This window comes from Castor canadensis, chromosome 6 (assembly GCF_047511655.1).
Source record: "Castor canadensis chromosome 6, mCasCan1.hap1v2, whole genome shotgun sequence".
NCBI classification, from domain to species: domain Eukaryota; kingdom Metazoa; phylum Chordata; class Mammalia; order Rodentia; family Castoridae; genus Castor; species Castor canadensis.
The window spans coordinates 106,419,239-106,441,970 of NC_133391.1; positions in this window are offsets into that span (position 1 = coordinate 106,419,239).

Sequence of the window (22,732 nt, forward strand, 5' to 3'; positions counted from 1 at the left end):
CCAGATGATACAAAGATGACCCACAAGAATTTTCAGCTGTTGAGGGTTCCTGGGTCTGCTCTGAGATTGAAAACAGAGGCAAACTCAAGCAGCAGAGGTCAGAAAGATTTTGTTTGTAGAGAAAGGAAGAGAAAGGTTGAAACTTTTATTTTTAAGTCTGACTTTTTCGGTGGTACTGGGGTTTTGCACTCAGGGCTTCACACTTGCTAGTTAGAGGCTCTACCACTTGAACTATGCTTCTAGTCCTTTATTCTCTGATATTTTGGCGATAGGGTCTCAATGTTCTGCCTGCATCTTTCTGGGCCATGATTCCTCCTTAGCTAGGATAACAGGCATTCACTACCATGCCCAGGTTTTTTTTTTTTTTCATTGAGATAGTGTGGTCTTACAAACTTTTTTTTTTTTTTTAGTACAGGGATGGCCTGAAACCATGATCATCCTGATCCTAGCCTCCCATGTACCTTGGGATCACAAGTGTGTGTCACTGAAACCAGGTATTTGTTGAGACAGGGTCTTGTGAACTATTTGCCCAGGTTAGTCTCAAACCATGATACTCCTGATCTGATCCTCCTAAGTACCTAGCATTATAGGTGCTAGCGACTAACATCAGGTTTAAGTCTGAATAGTTTACAAAAGAGCATGAAATGAAGAATTGAGTAACTGCACAAACAGGTGTTTGTAACTTACTATTTACAGCTTGGGAGAAGTTTATCTATTTTCATCAATGGAATCTTCCAAATGTACCAGAAAGAGTAGCACAAGGCACATAGGTGAGTTAATCCTGTCTACCTCTTTTCCTCCTCTAGGAATTTCCTCTCATCTTTTGCATACTTTGTAATGGAGCACTTGATTTTTCTTTTACATCTTTAGGTATTTGATAAATTTATAAAAATTGAAATTAATATTAATAGCAAATATATTCTATTTTGTGGCTTAAAAGTTATATATTTTGAAATAATTGTAGACTCATAGAAAACTGCAAAGATATTTAAAAAAAAATCCTGTGTGTTCTTCCCCAAGTTTTCCTAGGCCATTACCTCAATAAAATATCAAGACCAATTATCAGTAGCACAATTGCCATTTATCATGTGTATGAATTCTTTTAATGACCCCTTCTTCATGGTATACCTTTATAGTCACATCCTCCACTTCCCTACTTCACTAATACTTAACAGCCACTAATCTACATAATGTATCTTTCCATTAGATATATTATATCTGTCTATATATAATAGCTCTACAATTTTATTTTGTGAGCTATAAATGGAATCATACCATACATAATTCTACGAGATTAGTTTTGTCATTCAGTATAATTTTCTATATAGATCATCATGTCTTCTGCAAAAGAAGGAGAGTTTTATTTCTTCTTTGTCCATATAAATGCCCTTTATGATCTTTTGTTGTTTAATAGCACTAGATGAAACTTCTACTATTATGTTTAATAATATTGGTAAGGTAGGCTTCAATGCTTTTCTAATTTTAGGGGACGAACATTCATTTTATTGCTATGTATGATTTTTGTTAAAAGTTTTTTGGTTGATGTTCTTCTCAAGTTGAAGTGTCTAATTCTCTTTTCTGAGTGCTCGATTTTTATCATGAATGGTAAGTCTGGCGAATGTGTTTTTGCATTAATTAATATGATCATGTGATTTTCTTCTTCAGCCTGTCAATGTGATGAATTACTTTGATTTTCAAATATTGAACATATCTTGCATCTTTAGAATAAACATAATTTGTTTGTGGTACATAATTTTTATTATATATTGTTCAATTCTATTTGCTAATATTTTGATAAGGCTTTTTATATCTATATTCATAAGGAATAATGGATGCAGCTTCTGACAGTCTCTGGGTTTGGTAACTTCATAAAAGGTAAGATAAGAATGTAGATTATTAACAGGCACCTGTCACTCATACCCTTAATCCTAGCTACTCAGGAGGCAGAGATTAAGAGGATGGTGGTTCAAAGCCAGTCCTGGGCAAATAGTTCACAAGACCCTGTCTTGAAAAAACCCATCACAAAAAAAGGGCTGGTAGAGTGACTCAAGTTGTAAAAATGCCTGCCTACCAAGCATGAGACCTTTAGTTCAAATCCTAGTACTACCAAAAAAAAAAAAAGTAGAATATTAATTTGGAGATTTCCATCTTCTCTTTTTTTTTTTTTTTCATTTTTCTTTTATTATTCATATGTGCATACAAGGCTTGGTTTATTTCTCCCCCCTGCCCCCACCCCCTCCCTTACCACCCACTCCACCCCCTCCCGCTCCCCCCCTCAATACCCAGCAGAAACTATTTTGCCCTTATCTCTAATTTTGTTGTAGAGAGAGTATAAGCAATAATAGGAAGGAACAAGGGGTTTTGCTGGTTGAGATAAGGATAGCTATACAGGGCATTGACTCACATTGATTTCCTGTGCATGGGTGTTACCTTCTAGGTTAATTCTTTTTAATCTAACCTTTTCTCTAGTTCCTGGTCCCCTTTTCCTATTGGCCTCAGTTGCTTTAAGGTATCTGCTTTAGTTTCTCTGCATTAAGGGCAACAAATGCTAGCTAGTTTTTTAGGTGTCTTACCTATCCTCACCCCTCCCTTGTGTGCTCTCGCTTTTATCATGTGCTCATAGTCCAATCCCCTTGTTGTGTTTGCCCTTGATCTAATGTCCACATATGAGGGAGAACATACGATTTTTGGTCTTTTGAGCCAGGCTAACCTCACTCAGAATGATGTTCTCCAATTCCATCCATTTACCAGCGAATGATAACATTTCGTTCTTCTTCATGGCTGCATAAAATTCCATTGTGTATAGATACCACATTTTCTTAATCCATTCGTCAGTGGTGGGGCATCTTGGCTGTTTCCATAACTTGGCTATTGTGAATAGTGCCGCAATAAACATGGATGTGCAGGAGCCACACAACTATAAGCAACTTATCTTTGACAAAGGAGCTAAAAATATACGATGGAGAAATAGCAGCCTCTTCAACAAAAACTGCTGGGAAAACTGGTTAGCAGTCTGCAAAAAACTGAAACTAGATCCATGTATATCACCCTATACCAAGATTAACTCAAAATGGATCAAGGATCTTAATATCAGACCCCAAACTCTTAAGTTGATACAAGAAAGAGTAGGAAATACTCTGGAGTTAGTAGGTATAGGTAAGAACTTTCTCAATGAAACCCCAGCAGCACAGCAACTAAGAGATAGCATAGATAAATGGGACCTCATAAAACTAAAAAGCTTCTGTTCATCAAAAGAAATGGTCTCTAAACTGAAGAGAACACCCACAGAGTGGGAGAAAATATTTGCCAATTATACATCAGACAAAGGACTGATAACCAGAATATACAGGGAACTTAAAAAACTAAATTCTCCCAAAACTAATGAACCAATAAAGAAATGGGCATGTGAACTAAACAGAACTTTCTCAAAAGAAGAAATTCAAATGGCCAGAAAACACATGAAAAAATGCTCACCATCTCTAGCAATAAAGGAAATGCAAATTAAATCCATCTTCTCCAATACAAACATTTCATTCTAAAAAATTCTCTTTTAGTACTGTAGGAACTTTGTGTCACAAATTTTGCATGCTGTATTTTCATTTTCCTTTATCTCAATATATTGTTTTGTTTCCTTTGAGATTCCTCCTTTGACTTATGGATTATTTAGGATTGTTTTGTTTAGTTTCTATGTATTTAGGAATTTCCTCTTTATATTTTTATCATTGGTTTCTACTTTAAGTTGACTATATGTGTTGTTATATTGTTTCTAAGCACTTAAAAAGAACATATATTCTTTTGTTGTGTGGAGTGTTCTATAAATGTCAGTTGGGTCCTGTTGGTTGATGATATTTTGAGTTCTGCTATATCCTCACTAATGTTTTGTATAGATATTCCAGAATCTTGCTTGGAGAGAAATGTTAAAATCTCTAACTAAAATGCTCAATCTGCCTATTTATCCTTTTAATAATTAGCCATTTTTGTTTCAAATAGTTTGCATTTCTGTATTTTGTGTATGCACATTTAAGCTTGCTAAAACTTCTTGGTGAATTGATACCTTAACCATTATGTAATGTCTCCTTCTTTCACTCAAAAACTTTGCTCTGTAGTCAACTTTATCTAATACCAACATAGTCACTGTCTTTAAACTCTTTTTATTAGTGTATATTGAAAAAATAATGGATTTCATTGTGACATTGCCATGTATACTCATATTGTACTTTGATCATATTCAGCCCTCCCTCTCTTATGCCCTCCATTCCTGACCCACTGCCTCTTCTGTAGTAGCTTCCCTACTATGTTCATGCAGTAGATTTCACATATGACAGAAAATTTCTCTTTCTATTTCATGGAATTGTTTGAGAAGCATTTGTGTTAGTTATGTAAAGTCTGGTAGAATTCAGCAGTGACTCTACTTCTGGGATTTTCTTTGTTGGGAGACCAAATCACTGCTTGTGATCCATCTGTTCAGGTTGTTATATTCTTTTGGGTCAACATTAGTACGTTATTTGTGTCTAGCAATTTATCCATTTCCACTATGTTTTCTAATTTATTGAAATATTGCTTAATGATCCTCCAGATTTCAGTTTTACCCACTGTACAATCTCCTTTTTATCTCTAGCTATAAATTTGGGTCTTCTTTTTCTTTTGATTAATTTCAATCAAGGTTTTTTAATCTTATTTATTTTTTCAAAGAATGAACTCTTTGTTCATTGCTATTTATGTTATTCTTTTGGTTTTTACTTAATTAATTTCAGTCTGATCTTTATTATTTCCTTTGGTCTACTTATTTTGTTTTTGGTTTATTCTTGTTTTTCCAAGACATTGAGGTGCATCATCAGGTTGAGAATTGCCTTCACTCTATCCCAAAAGTCCTGGTAAGTTGTATTCTCATTTTTATTGGATTCTAGGAATTTTTAATTTGCCCACTGATATTTTCAACGGCCCACTTATGGTTCAAAAATGTATCACTGTTCAGGTGCAGTGTCTCACACTTGTAGTTCCAACTACTGAAGAAGCAGAGATTGGCAGGATAGCAGTTTGAGGCCAGCCTGGCTAAAATGTTAGTGAGAGTCCATCTCAACCAGTTATGTGGGCATGGTGGCACATGACTGTTACCCAGCTCTGGGTGGCATAAGTAGGAGAATCATGGTGCAAAATTATGAATCCCTACCCCAACGCTAACTAAAACAAAAAAGGGCTGGGAATGTGCCTCAAGTGGCACAGCATCTATCAACTGAGGACCTGAATTCATATTTCAGTGTCACCAGAAAATGTTAATCAATCTCCATGCATTTGTAACTTTCTGCAGTTTACTCATAGTCAACTTCTATTTTTATTTCTTTATGGTCTGATAAGATATAAGAAATTATTTTAATTTTCTTTTATTTGTCAAGACTTTCTTTATTGCCTAAAATATGATCTATAGTTGAGAAAGTTCCATGGGCTGCTGAGAACAATAGGTCCATTTATGTCCCTTGCTGGAATATTCTGCTGATGTGTTTAACTCCATTTGATCTATGGTGCTGTTTAATTCTGAGTTTTCTTCTCTCTCTCTCTGTCTGTCTGTCTTTCTCTCTGTACTGGCTCATGAACATAGGGCCTCCTGTTAGCAAGGCCAGTGTTCTACTATTTGAGCCATGCCTGTAGTCTTCCATTCTGAGTTTTCTCTCTTCATTTTTTAGTTTAGACAACGTATCTATTGATGAGAATGATGTATTGAAGTCACCCAGAGTTATTTGATCTGGGCTTATCTGTCCCTTTAAGTCCAGTAGTGTTTGAAATATGATGTTTGGTGCACCAATATTTGGTGCATATATATTTGTAATCATTATGTCATTCTATGAAAATAAGTACTTCAGAAAATTTTAAATCCTTATTTTTGTCTTAGACTGAAATCAGGAAACATTGATGATGCACCAATTATATGTTGCTTGGTAGATTATCATCATTGAATATTTTAAACCATTTTAGTCATTTTGATGTGAACAACTTAAATAATAATAGCAAGAGAAAGACTTGTAAAGCTTACTATGGATCGGGTACTGGTAAAAATGTTATGTATTAACCCATTTAATTCTCAAAACCTATTATAGTAGTTGCTATGATTACCATGCCTGATAGATGAAAGAAATCATGACACTTCCAAGTTGAGCAGCATGATCAAAGCCACATGGATGAGACAGGAACACAGTTTGCTTATGGATTTTACATTAATATCATAAAATTATACTGTCTCAAATAAAAATCAGAAAAAAAGCATTATTTCACACACACAGACACATACATGTATATAAATAAATAAAATAAATAAATAAATAAATAGAGAAATAGAGACACAAAGAGACAGACAGAGAATATCTTCATTTTAACAGTCATAGGTGTGTATATTGGATGGTTAGGACACACTGGACATTATACTTCATGAAATCAAGTATGCCAGCTACCTGAGTCAGAGAAAGTCTAATTACCTTATCAGTGTAAATTTCTGTTAAATGAGAATAACAACACTACATACCTCACAGAGATGTCCTAAGGATTAAATGAGTTAACCTAGGTAAACTTGTTGGAATAGTGACTTCACACATAGCACTTAATAAATACTAGACAATATGGAAGAGTGAATCTTTTGCAAAGATCTTGAAGAACCATCATTTAAAGCATTTCTCCTTTTTTTCCAGACTAAGAGAAGTAAGAACTATGCAAAGACTATTTTACATATTTGGTGATCATATCATATTTCACATTTTTCTGAGGTTGTTCCAAAATTTCTCAAATATAATTTGATTCATGCACTGGATATGACCTCACTATCTTACCAGAACATGAGTAACATTTTATAATTTATAAAACTCAAACAGGTAAATTGCTTCCTTTATGTGACTAAAAAAGACCCATATACCTAGATGTTTGATTTCAAGTGATGATTTATAAGATATTTTTATAGGAAGAAAATAAAACATGTCACTTGAGAACTAGATATAAACAGTAGTACTTAAAAAAGAACTCCCTAGGTTCTCTTCCTTTCTGTTACATGTGTTAAATTTATTTTAAATACTGATTTTAAGGGTGATAAGATTTTAAAAGCCAGCTAAGAAACTAATTGCATCCTCCCCAAACAACCATTAGTCATGTAGGGAAGCAATTTTTAACCTATCAAAGTACATCTAAGAATCACTTAAAACCACCTATTTAGTATATACTGCCTGTGCTGATGCAGGGTTCAGGACCTGAGGCTAGTTACTCCAGAACCCAGGTGACCCAGGTGACCCAGATGCCCAGTTTTCTGTCAAATACAGCTGTACAATCTGGACTTTCATTAGAGGGAAACTGCAAGATAAAGGAGGTGAATTAATGTAGGATATATTTGATACAAAGTACCTGCATAAATGCTACAATATAGCACAACAATAAAAGAAAAATAAGCATTGGGAGTTTCAAAGTTTCCTTAGGACATTATGTAAATGTTGTCTAACAAGCAAAATCAGAGTCAAAGGACAGAGTATTTGTCCCATATTCTATTTACATTCCAAGTGCCTTACTGCTGTGGCTTCATGGTTGGTTTAAATTTCACTCTGTTACAACATGAACTCTCCAGTCTGAAGTCTTCTAACTCCAGCATCTTCAATAGTGGCGTTCCTATAAGCAAGAACAGTTTCATTGGAGAGATGAAAGAGGACAAAAAACATTAGGCCACCTCTTGTGCAATTTGTAGCTCTAGAGTCTCCCAAAAAGGATCCCAGCATTTCCACAGGTTCTCAGGAAGCAAAAGGAGACTCTAATCCTGAGCTACAAATGGACTAAGGTCAACAATGAAGTCTGTGAAGGAACCAGTGCATGGTAGGAATTGATACTGAGTTGGGAGCAGAAGATGTCATTGATGGAGAGTTCCATTTAGTGCATGAGGATCCCTTACCTCAGGAAAACCTACAGTGATAGTTATTTCATTCTGTTCACCCTATTTAGATATTTCTCATACCTGAAATTCCAAACAGGATTTAATTTCAATTGCAGCATAACAATGTTTAGGTTGTTAATAAATAGATCCACAGAAAAACCAGGTATCTAAAATGGTGCTTTTATTTGAATCAGATGACTTGTCAGTTTAAAGGACACATCATTTCCTCTTCTAAAAGATAAAATTTTCTCTTGGTGATAGAATGGTCAGTGTAGTTTAAGAGGTATTTCCAGGCCTTAAAATTCATGCCTATGGTTAAACATTCACAGATATTCTCAATTAACAGTTGATTTTAAGACATGAATTTTCTCACCAATGAAACTGATCCTTCATGTTTTTGTTTTTTATTTTTCTTGGATATATCAATCACTTTATAGCCTTTCTTCTCCACCAGTGTAATATCTATCTAGCCACTTGTCTTTGAACAAGGCAAGCCTACACAAGGCTCTGGGAAGGGACAAAAGCCTTGCTCCAGATTCTTTGATAAATAAACAAACCGTGGTGGACTGGTTGTATCAAGAATATTTGTAGAGTACTCTTTTGCATTCCACCTGTTCCTTTAAGTGCTAGCTGCAGAAGAGAGGCTGATCTGGATCTGGAAGAGAGCCCAGGGCTTCTAGTATAGGAACAAAGAGGAACTTGTGCTTGTGGACTATTTATAGCTTCTTGGTGGATTGTTCCCTTTTTAAATACATTGTTATATTCATTATCTCTTCTGAAAAATTTTGGCTTGATACCTGCTTTGTCAGATATGAATAGCTACTCCTGCTTGCTTTCAGGTACCATTTGCTTGGAATATCGTTTTCCATCCTTTCACTTTTGGTCTATGTGTATCGTTGCCAGTATGGTGAGTTCATGAAGACAATGAATAGTTGGATCTTGTTTTTCAATCCAATTAGTCATTCTGTGTTTTATAATTGTTACATTAAGACCAATTATTTTTGAATTATTATTGAAAGAAATATATGTATGTCAGGTTTAGGTTGATTTTTTTGGATTATTTAAAATTCTCTGTGTTTGTTTCTCTCTCCCTTATTCATCTTAGAGTTTTGATTGTTTACTGAGTTAATAACACTTGGTTACTTCTGTGTTTTCATTTTTTATCTGTTCTTCTGATGGGGTTTGCTCTTTCCTAAAATTTCATGATTGTGTATATCTTTTTTCCTCCTCTATGTGTAGAATTTCTTCTTCAATGCTGGTTATAAATTGGTTTAATTTATACTTCTATTGAAGGATTTTTATTTTGCTTTCAATTTTATAAGATAGCTTCTTGGCTGCAGTTTATTTTCTTCTTCTTCTTTTTTTTTTTTTTAGTGGAATGGGGGTTTGAACTCAGGGTGTCATGCTTACTAGGCAGGTGCTCTTACCATTTGAGCCACTCTGTATTTTCTTTTAGGACTTGAAACACATCAGTTTATCATCTCCTACCTTTAGGGTTTCTGCTAAAAATTGTGTTATTACTCTGATGGGTTTCCCTTTGTGAGTAACTTAGTACTTCTCCCTTACAGGTTCAGGAGTCTGTTTTTTTTTTCTGTATCCTTGACATTTAAATTATAACATGATGGAGAAATTCTTTTCTGGTCATGTCTATTATGGGTTCTAAATGCCTCCTATATCTGGATTTCCCTGTTTTTCTTAGATTTGGGGAATAAATTTTCTGCTATTATTTCACTGATTAGGTTTTCTAGTCTATGTTGCTGAAACTTATTTGAGAACTAAAAATTCTTTAGTTTGGAATCTTGACCAAAGTCAAAGTTGTGGTCAAACTTTTCAATTATTTTCTGCATCACTAATTGAATATAATAATTCATCAACTTTGTCTTCAAGCCCTGGTCTTCTTTCTTCTCTCATCTTCTTTCAGGTATTCTTTCTGCTTTATCTCGTCTATTGGTGATGCTTTCCACTGAGTTTCTTTTCATTTATTAGGATTTTAATTTCCAAGGTTTCATTTTTTATTTTTTTCAGAATCTATCTTTGCTGAATTTCTATTTAAAATCTTTTACTGTCTTCTTTATTTCATTCAGCTATTTACTTGTTTCCTCTTTGAAAAACTTGATCAATTTTAAATTGGACTTTTGAATCCTTTGTCTAGCATTTCATCTACTTAGATTCAGGTATTGAGGAGTTCTGAACTTTTGAAGGAGTTTTATTAGCTTGCTTTTTAACATTTGTTTCTATGTTGCAATTTGCACATCTGTTGGTCTAGCTATCCATTTTGATTTTATATGGGGATTTTTATTAGTAAACAGCCTTCCCTTTAGCATGCTCTGTCATTCATATTGTGTGTCCCATCATATAGACTTGTGTGTGCAAACGTAGGCCAGTGGCCATTGATTTTTCTGACTGCTGAACCAGTGAAGAGGAGCTATTGAGACTTGGACTTATAAAAATGCAGGGGCTTCTTATTCCTCCAACAGTAAAGCCAGATGGTAGGATCCTTCTTAAAATGGTTTCCTATTAAGGTACCTGTGACTAAACTATAAGTACAGAAGACCATTCTCCAGCTGTTGTGTGGATTGCAGATTTTTTTTAAACTGTAGTTTTATAAGGTGAACAGATTCTGAAATAGTGGAGCTCTCCAAGACTTTTTTTCTCTCTTATGCTTGCAATCCTGATGTAGGGGATCTTCCTCTTTCCCCAGGTTTTTCCAGGTGCTCACTGTTAGGTCTGTCTATTTCACTTACAATTCCAAACTTCAATATTTCTGAGTTTCACGTTGTGACTCACTACCTGCTTTTGTAATACAGTAACTTTCCACAATACCCCACCTCTCTCTGCTGTCACATGTCTGTTGTTTTGCTTCAATTTTACAGAGACTTTCACAGGAAGGTATCAGGTGTCTCTAATCCACCATCCTTTGCTTTCTTTTGATTAATGTTTACATGGTAAATAATTTTCATCATTTATTTTAATACAACTTGTAGCATTATATTCAAACAAGTATGTTTTAGATAGTGTATAGCTTGTTTTTGTAGTACTGAGGTTTGAGCTCAGCTTCACACTTGCTAGGCAGGTGCTCTACCATTGAGCCAGTCCTCCAGCCCTTGGATAGTGTATTTTTTATTCATGGGATTTATCCATCTCTTAATCTGTCCTTTGTTGTACTTAGACTTTGTAAATGAATGGTCTGTTGGAAACAAACTACCTTGGCTTTCCTTCATTTGAAAATTTCTTGACTTTATTTAATCCTTGAAGAGTATTTCCATTGGATTTGAGTTCTGCATTCACAGTTCATTCAGTATTTGAAAAATGCTATGGCCACTTCTTTCTTGCCTACATGGTTCAGATGGGGAATATGATATAATGAGATTTTTTCTTATTAAGGAACAAATCTAGTTTGTTGTCTTTCACTGGATGCTCTCAAGATTTTACCTTTGTCTTTAGGTTTAATAAGTGTCATGGTTAATCTTGATTGCCATCTTCATTGGATCAAAAAATGCCTAGGAAGCTCAGTGCCAGGTGTTCATGTTTATAATTGTAGCTACTTGGGAGGCTGAAATTGGAAGGGTCACAGTTTGAGGCCAGCATAGGCAAAGAATTCATGAGACCCCATTTCAACCAATAGCTAGGCACGGTGCCACAAATCTGTCATCCCAATTTACATGGGAGGATGGAATTGGGAGGATCAAAGTTCCAGGTCAGTCCAGGCAAAATGTTTGTGGGACCCCATCTCAACCGAAATAAACTGATGTGGAGGCACATCATGGCAAGAAGTGTAAAACAGGGTTGTGATCCAGGTTGGTGTGGGCAAAAAGGTGAGACTATTATCTCCAGAGTAACCAGAAAAGAAGTGGTGGAGGCATGGCTCAAGTGGTAAAGCATGAAACCCTGAGATCAAAAGGAAGAAATGCCTATGAGATTATTAAAGCACATACCTGGATGCATCTGTGAGGGTATTTCCAGAGACAATTATGTAATGAGGGGTTCTGACCTAGTCAATGAATTAATCCTCTGATGAATTCATAGTCTGATGGTATTATTGGGAGGTGCTAAAATGTAGGAGATGGGGCATAGTTGAAGGAAGGACGTTACTCAGGGCATGTCCTTGCAGGCTATATCTTGCCCTGGCCCCTCCTGTCTCTCTTTGCCTCCACTTCCTGGCTGCCATGATGTGAACATTTTTGCTCCACCATACTCGTCTTACCATGATGGACTTTCAGAGGATTCACCCTCTATGACTGTGAGCCCAAATAAAACTTTCTCTTAAGTTATTTCTGCCAGATTTTTGGTCATAATGGTGACAGAAATGACTGATACAAGAAGTTTAACTATGATGTATTTGCATAGATTTTTTGAGTTTGTTTTATTTGGGGTTTTATCAGTTTTTGAATTTGTAAACATATCTTTTATCATATTTGGAAAATTTTAGTTATATTTCTTTGATTACTTTTTAACCTCACCATTTTTACCTCTTTTTCTGGAACTTCAATGGTACAAATGCTAGATCTTTTGTTACAGTCTGTCAGGTTCCTGAGACTTATTTGTCTTCGTTCAGTCTTTTCTCCCTGATATGGAGATTGCATACTTTCTAATGTTCTTTTTTTAAGCTTTCCATTTGGTTCATCTTTAAAGGTTTTCTTTCTTTGCTGTAGTTCCTTTTAATCATTCATTTGTTTTAATCACATTCTTAACAGCTTGTTGAAGTACATTTCAGTGGCCATTTAAAAACCCTTGTTAGATATTGTAACATCTGTGTTGGCTTAGCTTTGCCATCTGTTAACAGTCTTTCCTCATTCAGGTTGAGATCTTTTTGCTTCTTGGTATAAGTGCTTTTTCATGGAAGCCTGAGCATTTTGCATATTTTTGTAAAACTCTGGCTCTTATCTTCCTGATAGAGGACCTCTTCTAGCACCATTCCAGCAGGCCAAGAGGCAGGTTACTTCTTTTCTGCCACTGACATTGTGTGGGGTGGCATGCCTTTTTAATGCTGGAGACTGGTGAAATCATCACTTTCCCTAGGCCTCTTTGATGCATCCTCTTCAAGGAGGAGGAGTGGTTCCTTGCTATTGTTTTGCAGGGGTAATTGTACTGGCTCATTGCTTAGCTTTCCTTAAAAGTATCTAAACTAGGGGTTGTGACAACTCAATTGTGACAAAGGTAGAAATCTTGGTTCCACACTCATCAGTGTAGGATGTGCTCAGGTGCAACCACGCTTATTTGTGTGGTTTTGCAATTGCTCCATAATAGAGCAATTATTGTGTGAAATTATTTTGCTATGCTAAGATGCCCATTTCCTGGTATTTTTGGCTTGAGAGCTAACTTTCCCTTAGACTTACTTCTTAGTCTGTGTCCATTGGCATTTTGAGACTGTTAGCTTCTCTAGCATATCCAATCTGGAATAATTGAGGCGGAGAGAAACTGAGATACACATTTGTGTCATTCTTTGCTTCTGAGATTTTCCAACAAGTTTGCTTCCTTTTCTCCACTGCTCTGATGCTTTTTATGTCATATGTGCATGTGTATAAAACATTATATAAATGTGTGTGTATACACACATGTACATGTTTATGAAATATGTCCTTAGCTGTTGTAGAGGGAGTGATAGGGAACTGTATATTTATTTTGTCTTCCCGGAAGCTGAAGTCCATGTAATTGGTTTAAAAATCTGTTTTCTTAATTGAAGCTTAAAATTCTAATGCAGTCATTTTTTGACTGCTTCATTTATGTTTTGTGTTTTTCATGTCCAAAACATTGATGAAAGAGGGGGGGAAGAGGGAATAATCTAAAGAAGGGAAGAACTTGTTCAAGGAATACTGCATGCATTTGTAGAATTATTACAATGAAATCCCTTCATATCATTAATATATGACAAATCAAAAATTGTAAATGTATTAAAAAAGAAAAAATGAAATTCCTCCTTAGACTGTAAACATAGTATTCTAAAAGTTCTAAATATCACATTTGTATAGTTTGAACTTTAATTTATTTAAAATTGATTTTTCAGGGTGGGAAGCATGTATTTTATTTCATTTTTTTCTTTATTCATTTATACATATGTGCATACATTGTTTGGACCATTTCTCCCCTCTACCCCTAGCTTCCAGGCAGAACCTGTTCTGCTCTTTTCTCCAATTTTGTTGAAGAGTAGACATAAGCAATAATAAGAAAGACATAGCATTTTTGCTAGTTGAGATAAGGATAGCTATACAGAGAGATTCCAAGTATTGCTTCCATGTACAAGTGTATTACAACCTGAATTGATTTATCTCTCCCAGACCTTTTCACTACTTCCTGGTCACCTTCCCATGTTGATCTCTGTCATTTTTAGGTCATTGTATTAGTGCCTCTGCAGTGGGGACATAAAACACTTTCAAGTTTTGGCTTTCCTACCTTTTTCTATTCCTCATGCATGTGTTCTCCCCTTAGCTTGTGACCCAAGTCTAATAATATTACTGCATTTGTTTTAGATAAAGTCTACATATGAGGGAGAACATACGATTTTTAGTCTTCAGAGCCTGGCAAACTTCACTTAAGATGATGATCTCCAGTTCCATCCATTTACCTGCTAATGACAAGATTTCATTCTTCTTCAGGGCTGAGTAAAATTACATTGTGTATAAATACCACATTTTCTTAATCCATTCATTTGTAGTGGGGCATCTTGGTTGTTACCATAACTTGGCTATTGTGAACAGTGCTGCAATAAACATGGGTGTGCAGGTGCCTCTGGAGTAACCTGAGTTGCATTCCTTTGGGTATATCCCCAGGAGTGGGATTGCTGGATCATATGGCAGATCTAAGGTTAGTTTTTTAAGAAGCCTCCATATTGTTTTCCAGAGTGGTTGCACTACCTTGCAGTCCCAACAGCAGTGTACAAGGTTTCCTTTCTCCCCACATCCTAGCCAACATTTGTTATTGATGGGGTTTTTGATAATAGCTATTCTAACAGGGGTGAGGTGGAATCTTAGTGTAGTTTTGATTTGCATTTCCTTTATGGTTAGAGATGGTGAGCATTTTTTCATGTGTTTTTTGGCCATTTGAAATTCTTCTTTTGAAGAATTTCTTTATTGGTTCATTGATTTTGGAGGAGTTTAGTTTTTTGAGCTCCCTGTATAATCTGGTTATCAGTCCTTTGTCTGATGTATAGCTGGCAAATATTTTCTCCTACTCTGTAGGTAGTCTCTTCAGTTTAGAGACCATTTCTTTTGTTGTGCAGAAGATTTTTAATTTTATGAAATCGCATTTGTCCATGCTTTCTCTTAGTTGCTGGGCTGCTGGGGTTCCATTGAGGAAATCTTTGCCTATACCTGCTGCTTCCAGAGTGTTCCCTGCTCTTTCCTGTACTAACTTCAGACTTTTGGCCAGATATTAAACTCCTTGATTCATTTTGAGTTGATACTAGTACAGAGTGATAAATATGGATCTAGTTTCAGTTTTTTCGCAGGCAGATAATCGCTTTTCCCAACAACATGTGTTGAAGAGGCTGTATTTTCTCCATGGCATGTTTATGATGCTTTTATCAAAAATAATATGGGCATAGATGTGAGGATTCATATCTGGGTCCTCTATTCTGTTCCACTGGTCTTCATGTCTGTTTTTGTGCCATTATCATGCTGTTTTTATTGCTGTTGCTTTGTAATATAGTTTGAAGTCGGGTATTGTGATACCTCCAGCATTGCTCTTTTTGCTGAGTATTGCCTTGGCTTTTTGTAGTCTCTTGTGTTTCCAAATAAACTGTAGGGTAGATTTTTCAATCTCTGTGATGAATATCATTGGGATTTTGGTGGGAATTGCATTAAACATGTAGATTGATTTTGGTAGTACAGCCATTTTTACTATGTTGACTCTACCAATCCATGAGCACAAGAGATCTTTCTACCTTCTGTAATCTTCCTCAATCTCTTTCTTCAGACATTTGTAGTTCTCCTTGTGAAGGTCATTCACATATTAACATCCTTTGTTAAGTTTACTTGTAGGTATTTGATTTTTTTTGAGGTTATTGTAAATGGAAGTGTTTCCATATATTCGTTCTCAATTTGTTCATTGTTGGTATATAGAAAAGCTAATCATTTTATAAGTTGATTTTGTATCCTGCCACCTTGGAGAAGCTGTTTATGCTATCTAGGAGTGTTTGGGTAGAGTTTTTTGGGTCTTTAAGATATAAGATCATGTCATCTGCAAATAGGGATATTTTGACAGTTTCTTTACCTATTTGTATTCCTTTTATTTCTTCTTCTTGCCTAATTGTTCTGGCTAGGAATTCCAGTACTATGTTGAATAGGAGTGGAGATAGTTGGCACCCTTGTCTCATTCCTGATTTTAGGGGAAATAGTTTCGATTTTTTTCCATTAAGTATGATGTTGGCTATAGCTTGTCATATATAGTCTTTACAATGTTGAGGTACTTTCCTTCTATTCCTAGTTTTCTTAGAGCTTTTATCATGAAGTGGTATTGGATCTTGTCAAAGGCTTTTTCTGCATATATTGAGATGATCAAGTGGTTTTTTGTCTTTGCTTCTATTAATGTGCTCTATTACATTTATAGATTTGTGTAAGTTGAACCACCCCTGCATCCTTGGGATGAAGCCAACTTGGTCATGGTGATTGATCATTCTGATATGTTGTTGGATTCGGTTTGACATTATTTTATTGAGGATTTTTGCATTGATATTCATTAAGGACATTGGCCTCTTGTTCTCCTTTTTGGAGGTGTTTTTGTCTGGTTTTGGAATGAATGTAATACTGGCTTAATAAAATGAGTTAGGCAGTGTTTCTTCCCTTTCTATTTCATTGAAAAATTTAAGGAAGGTTGGTATTTGCTCTTTAAAGGTCTGATAGAATTCAGCAGAGAATCCATGAAGTCCTGGACTTTTCTTTTTTTGGAGACTTTTTATTGCTGCTTCAATTTCATTTTGTGTTATAGATCTATTCAGGTTACTAGTATCTTCTTGGTTTAATTTTGGATGGTCATAAGTATCTAGAAATTTGTCTCCTTCTTCAAGATTTTCAAATTTATTGGAATATTGGTTCTCAAAGTAGTCTCTGATGATTTCCTGGATTTCTGTGGTGTTTGTTGTTATCTCCCCTTTTGCATTTCTGATTTTACTGATTTGGGTTTTTTATCTCCTCATTTTAGTCAGGTTTGCCAGGGGTCTGTCAATCTTGTTTATTTTTTCAAAAAAACAGATTTTTGTTTCATTGATTCATGGCATGCTTTTTTTTTGTTTCTATTTCATTAATTTTAGCCCTTATTTTTATTATTTCTCTCCTGCTTGTTTTGGGTTTTGCTTTTTCTTGTTTTTCTAGGAGTTTGAGATATAGCATTAGGTCATTGATTTGAGATCTTTCTGTCCTTTTAATATATGCACTCATGGCTATAAACTTTCCTTTTAGGACTGCCTTTGCTGTGTCCCATAGGTTCTGGTAGATCATGTTTTCATTTTCATTCACTACCAGGAAACTTTTAAGTTCCTCTTTTATTTCATCAATGACCCACTGATTATTGAGCAATGTGTTGTTCAGCTTCCAATTGTTTGCATGTTTTTTTATTGTTGTTTTTGCTGTTGAGTTCTAGTTTTAATGCATGTGATCAAAAAGAATGCATGGGATTATTACTTTTTTCTCATATTGGCTAAGGCTTGCTTTGTGCCCTAAGAGATGATCAATTTTGGAGAAAGTTCCATGGGTTGCTGAGAAGAATGCATATTGTGTGGATGTTAAATTAAATATTCTGTAGACATTAGCTAGATCCAATTGATCTATGGCATGATTTAGTTCTAGAATTTCTTTCTTGATTTTTTGTTTGCATGACCTATTGGTGATAGGGGGGTATTAAAGTCTCTCACTAACACTGTGTTGGTATCTATATGTGCTTTTAGGTCCTTCAGAGCATGTTTGATGAAATTGGTTGGACTGACGTTGGGTGCACCTACATTGATAATTGTTATTTCCTTTTGGTGTATTTCTCCCTTTGTTAGTGTGGAGTGTCCTTCTTTATCACATTTGATCAATGTAAGTTTGAAGTCTACTTTGTCTGAGATAACTATTGCTACTACTGTCTGTTTTCTGGGCCATTGGCTTGGTAAATCTTTTTCCAGCCTTTCACCCTAAGCCAGTGCTTGTTTCTGTTAATGAGATGGGTCTCCTGTAAACAACAGATTGTTAGATCTTCCTTTTTAATCCAGTTTGCCAAAAGGTGTCTTTTGATGGGGGAGTTAATTCCATTAACATTCAGTGTTAATATTGACAGGTATGTGGTGATTCCTGTCATTTAGTTGTTTTTGTTGTTTAAGGGTTTCATTGTGTGCAGCTGAATCAATGTTACTCTCTGATTCCCTGTCTTTTTTCTCTGGTTTGACACTGCCTGTCCTCTCATGGTTTTGTTTGCTTTTATTTTCTGTGTGCAAATTCCTTGGAGAATCTTGTAATAGTGGCTTTGTGGTCATATATTATTCTTTATCATGGAATACTTTTATTGCTCTATTTTATTTTTTGTTTATTCATATGTGCATATAATGTTTGAGCCATTTCTTCCCCTTCCCCCTCCTCTTCCCTCTCCCTCCCTATCCCCTCGTTTCCAGGCAGAAACTGTTCTGCCCCTATTTCTAATTTTGTTGAAGAGAGAGAGAGAGAGAGAGAGAGAGAGAGAGTATAAACAATAAAAAGAAAGACAAAGCATTTTTGCTAGTTGAGATAAGAATAGCTATATGGGGTAGATTTCTAGCATTGCTTCCATGTATAAATGTGTTACATTCTAAATTGATTCTTCTCAAAATGACCTTTTCTCTAGCTCCTATTGACCTCTGTTGCTTTAACATTTCTGCGTTAGTTCCTTTGCATTGAGGAAATCCAATACTATCATGTTTTTTGGGTTTCTTACCTATCCTCATAACTCCCGTGTGTGCTCTCGCCTTATCATGTGACCAAAGTCCAATCACATTGCTGTATTTGCCCTAGATCTAAAGTCTGCATATGAAGGAGAACATATGATTTTTGGTCTTCTGAGCCTGGCTAACCTCTCTCAGAATGATGTTCTCTAGTTCCATTCATTTACTTGCAAATGATAAGATTTCATTCTTTGTCATGGCTGAGTAGAATTCCATTGTGCATGAATACTACATTTTCTTAATCCATTTGTCAGTAGTGGGGCATCTTGGCTGTTTCCATAGCTTGGCTATTATGAATAGCACTGTAATATACATGGGTGTGCAAGTGCCTCTGGAGTAATCTGTGTCACATTCCTTTGGGTATATCCCCAGGAGTGGGATTGCTGGATCATATGGCAAATCTATGTTTAGGTTTTTCAGAAGCCTCCAATCAATTTTTTTTGCCAGAGTGGTTGCATCAGCTTGCATTCCCACCAGCAGTGTACGAAGGTTCCTTTTCCCCACATCCTCACTAACACCTGTTGTTGGTGGTGTTTCTAATGATGGCTATTCTAAAAGGTGAAGTTGAATCTTAGTGTGGTTTTGATTTGCATTTCCTTTACGGTTAGAGGTAGTGAGCATTTTTTCATGTGTTTTTTGGCCATTTGGATTTCTTCTTTTGAGAACATTCTGTTTAGTTCACTTGCCCATTTCTTTATTGGTTCGTTAATTTTGAGAGAGTTTAGTTTATGAGTTCCCTGTATATTCTGGTTTTCAGTCCTTTGTCTGATTTGTAGCTGGCAAATATTTTCTCCCACTCTGTGGGTGGTCTCTTCAGTTTGGAGACCATTTCTTTTGCTGTGCAGAGGCTTTTTAGTTTTATGTAGTCCCATTTGTCTATACTTTCTCTTAGTTGCTGAGCTGCTGGGGTTCTATTGAGGAAGTACTTGCTTATACCTATTACTTCCAAGGTGTTTCCTACTCTTTCCTGTACCAACTTTAGAGTTTTGGGTCTGATATTAAAGTCCTTGATCCATTTTGAGTTGATACTAGTACAGGGTGATAAACATTGTTCTAGTTTCAGTTTTTGCAGACGGATAACTTTCCCCAACATTTGTTGAAGAGGCTGTCTTTTCTCCATCATATATTTTTAGCACCTTTGTCAAAAATAAGATGGGCATTGTTGGGTCGATTCATATCTGTGTCTTATATTCTGTTCCACTGGTCTTGTCTGTTTTTGTGCCAGTACCATGCTGTTTTTGTAGTTTGAATCTGGGTATTGTGATACCTCCAGCATTGTTCTTTTTGCTGAGTGTTGCCTTGGCTATTCGTGGTCTTTTGTGTTTCCAAATGAATTTTAGGGTAGATTTTTAAACCTCTTTGATGAATGTCATTGGGATTTTGATGGGAATTGCACTAAACATGTAGATTGCTTTTGGTAGTACAGCTATTTTGCTATGTTGATTCTACCAATCTAGGAGCATGGGAGTTCTCTCCACCTTCTGTAGTCTCCTCAATCTCTTTCTTCAGGCATTTGTAGTTCTCCTTGTAGAGGTCATTCACATCCTTTGTTCAGTTTACTTGTAGGTATTTGATTTTTTTTTAGGCTATTATAAATGGAATTGTTTCCATATATTCTTTCTCAGTTTTTTCATTATTAGTATATAGAAAAGCTAATTATTTTTGTAAGTTGATTTTATATCCTGCCACCTTGCTGTAGTTGTTGATGGTATCTAGGTTGCTCCATCTATTTTGAATGACAGTTTTGCTGGTTAGAGTACTCTAAGGTTGAAGTAATTTTCATTCAGGGCCAGGAATAACTCACTCCATGCCCTTCTTTGTTTTAAGGTTTCTGTTGAGAAATCTGCTGTGATTTTGATGGGTTTACCTTTGTATGTTATTTGTTTTTTCCCTCTTAACAGCCTTCAATATTCTTTCTCTGTTCTCTGTGTTTGTTGTTTTAATGATAATATGTTGTGTGGTAGTTTTAGTTTGGTCAAGTCTGTTTGGTGTCCTGGAGGCTTCCTGTACTTGAATGGACATAACTTTATCTAGATTTGGGACATTTTCCTTTATTATTTTATTGAATATATTACAAATTCCTTTTGCTTGCACCTCTTCTCCTTCTTCAATGCCCTGATTCTCAGGTTTGGTCTTTTGATGGAGTTGGTGAGTTCTTTTATATTCCTTTCACAAGACTTGAGTTGTTTAACTAATATCTCTTAGTTTTTCCTTTAATTTCCATTTTATCTTCAAGTTCTGAGATTCTGTCTTCTGCTTGTTCTAGTCTGCTGGAGTGGCTTTCCATTGTGCTTTGTTTCTGTTTCATTCTTTTTTCTGAGGTTTTCCATATCGTGGGTCACTTCTTCTTTAATATTGTCTATTTTCATCTTTAATTCACTTATCTCTCTATTTATAGTGTTCTGTGTTCCACTTTGGTGGTTATTTAGGGCTTCTATGAATTCATTTATTTGTTTCTGTGTCTTCTTATATTATTTATTTTTGGTGTCTTGAAATTTCTTGAGTGCCTCTTGTATGTTTTGGTTAACCATGTCTAGTATTATCTCCATGTAATTCTCAGTGATTACTTGCAGGATTTCTTCTTTAAGAGTGTTCTTGTGGGGATCATTGGGTTCCTTGGTGTCATTTATGTTAGTTTTGTTGGAGTCAGAAACTGGGTATCCATTTTCTTCATTTCCCTCTGAATCCTGTATTAAATTATTTTGGGGGTGAGAATGGTTTCCATCCCTTTTTCTTCTTCCCATCACTCCACTTGGTACTGTGCAACTACATTCTTGATCAACTAGGTGGTTTCAGACACCTGTTTTCTTTCCCTTGATTTAATGTTTGTTTTGTCACTGTATTGGGTTTTTAGTTAAGTGTGTGTGTGTGTGTCTGTGTGTGTGTGTGTGTGTTATTTCTGTTCGTTGTCTGGATGCAATTTAGTATTGACTAATTCACAGGTTTAATACCTGAGCAGTAGTTTATGTGTTATATAGAAGATCCCCTGGTGGTAATATCTATAAGCAGTGGAGTTGGGGGGGGTTAGCATTTGTAATGGTAGCTGTAGAAATTTGGGGAGTTGAATAGGGTAGCACTAAAGGTAGAAATGGGAAGTGGGGTGGGTGAGTGGGGAACAGTGTGGAGACTGCTATTTTTGTAGTCCTTTTGTGTGTTTGTGTATATTTCTGTTGTTGTAGAAGAAGGTGTTTGTGTTAGGGATTGCAGGGTTTTTGGGTTGTGTAAAGTTAGTATAGTAGATTGCTCAGTGGGTGATGAGTATGAAGGCGAGAGGGGTAATCTGGTGACAGGTTAGGGGAGAATGGGAGGGGAAGGTAAGGGCTGGGGGAAGAGAGTGGATGAGAAGGGACAGAATAAGTTGCTGGATAGGGGAGGAAAAAGGAAAAAAAATAGGAGTAATAGTAAAAATAGAAAACCCACAATAATAAAATTAACAACAACAACAAAAAACCAAAGAAATCAACGGGGAGTGATGAACACACGAACAAGAAACAAAAACAAACCATCAAACAAACAAACTCCAGGTTCTAGAACAATAGAATTTTAGTCTTAGTTTAAGGTTCTGGTGTTACTCCTCCAACATCCAGTCTTGGTGTTGGTATTTAAGCAGAAGCTCTGTCATAGTCTCACTAGCTGGTTGGCTTGTGGGTAGTGTTTTTTCCTTTTGTCTTTCAGCAGCAGCTGCTTGGTCAGCTCCTCCCTTAGTGAGATGTGGCAATTTAAATTTGCATGCTGTCCTTAGGTTCAGGACATCAGCTCTGTAGTCTATCAGCTGTCCTGCTTTGGAGGTGGCTTTTGGCTGTGCTTATTTACTGGGGGCTTATTTCTTTGCTTTGGCCCCTTTCTCTGGGCAAGGTCAGTGATCCATCAACTGGACCCTGCTGTCAGCATGTTGTGATGGTTTGCTGATTATTTTTCAATTTTGCAGTGTCATGTGATTTTGGATGTTGCTC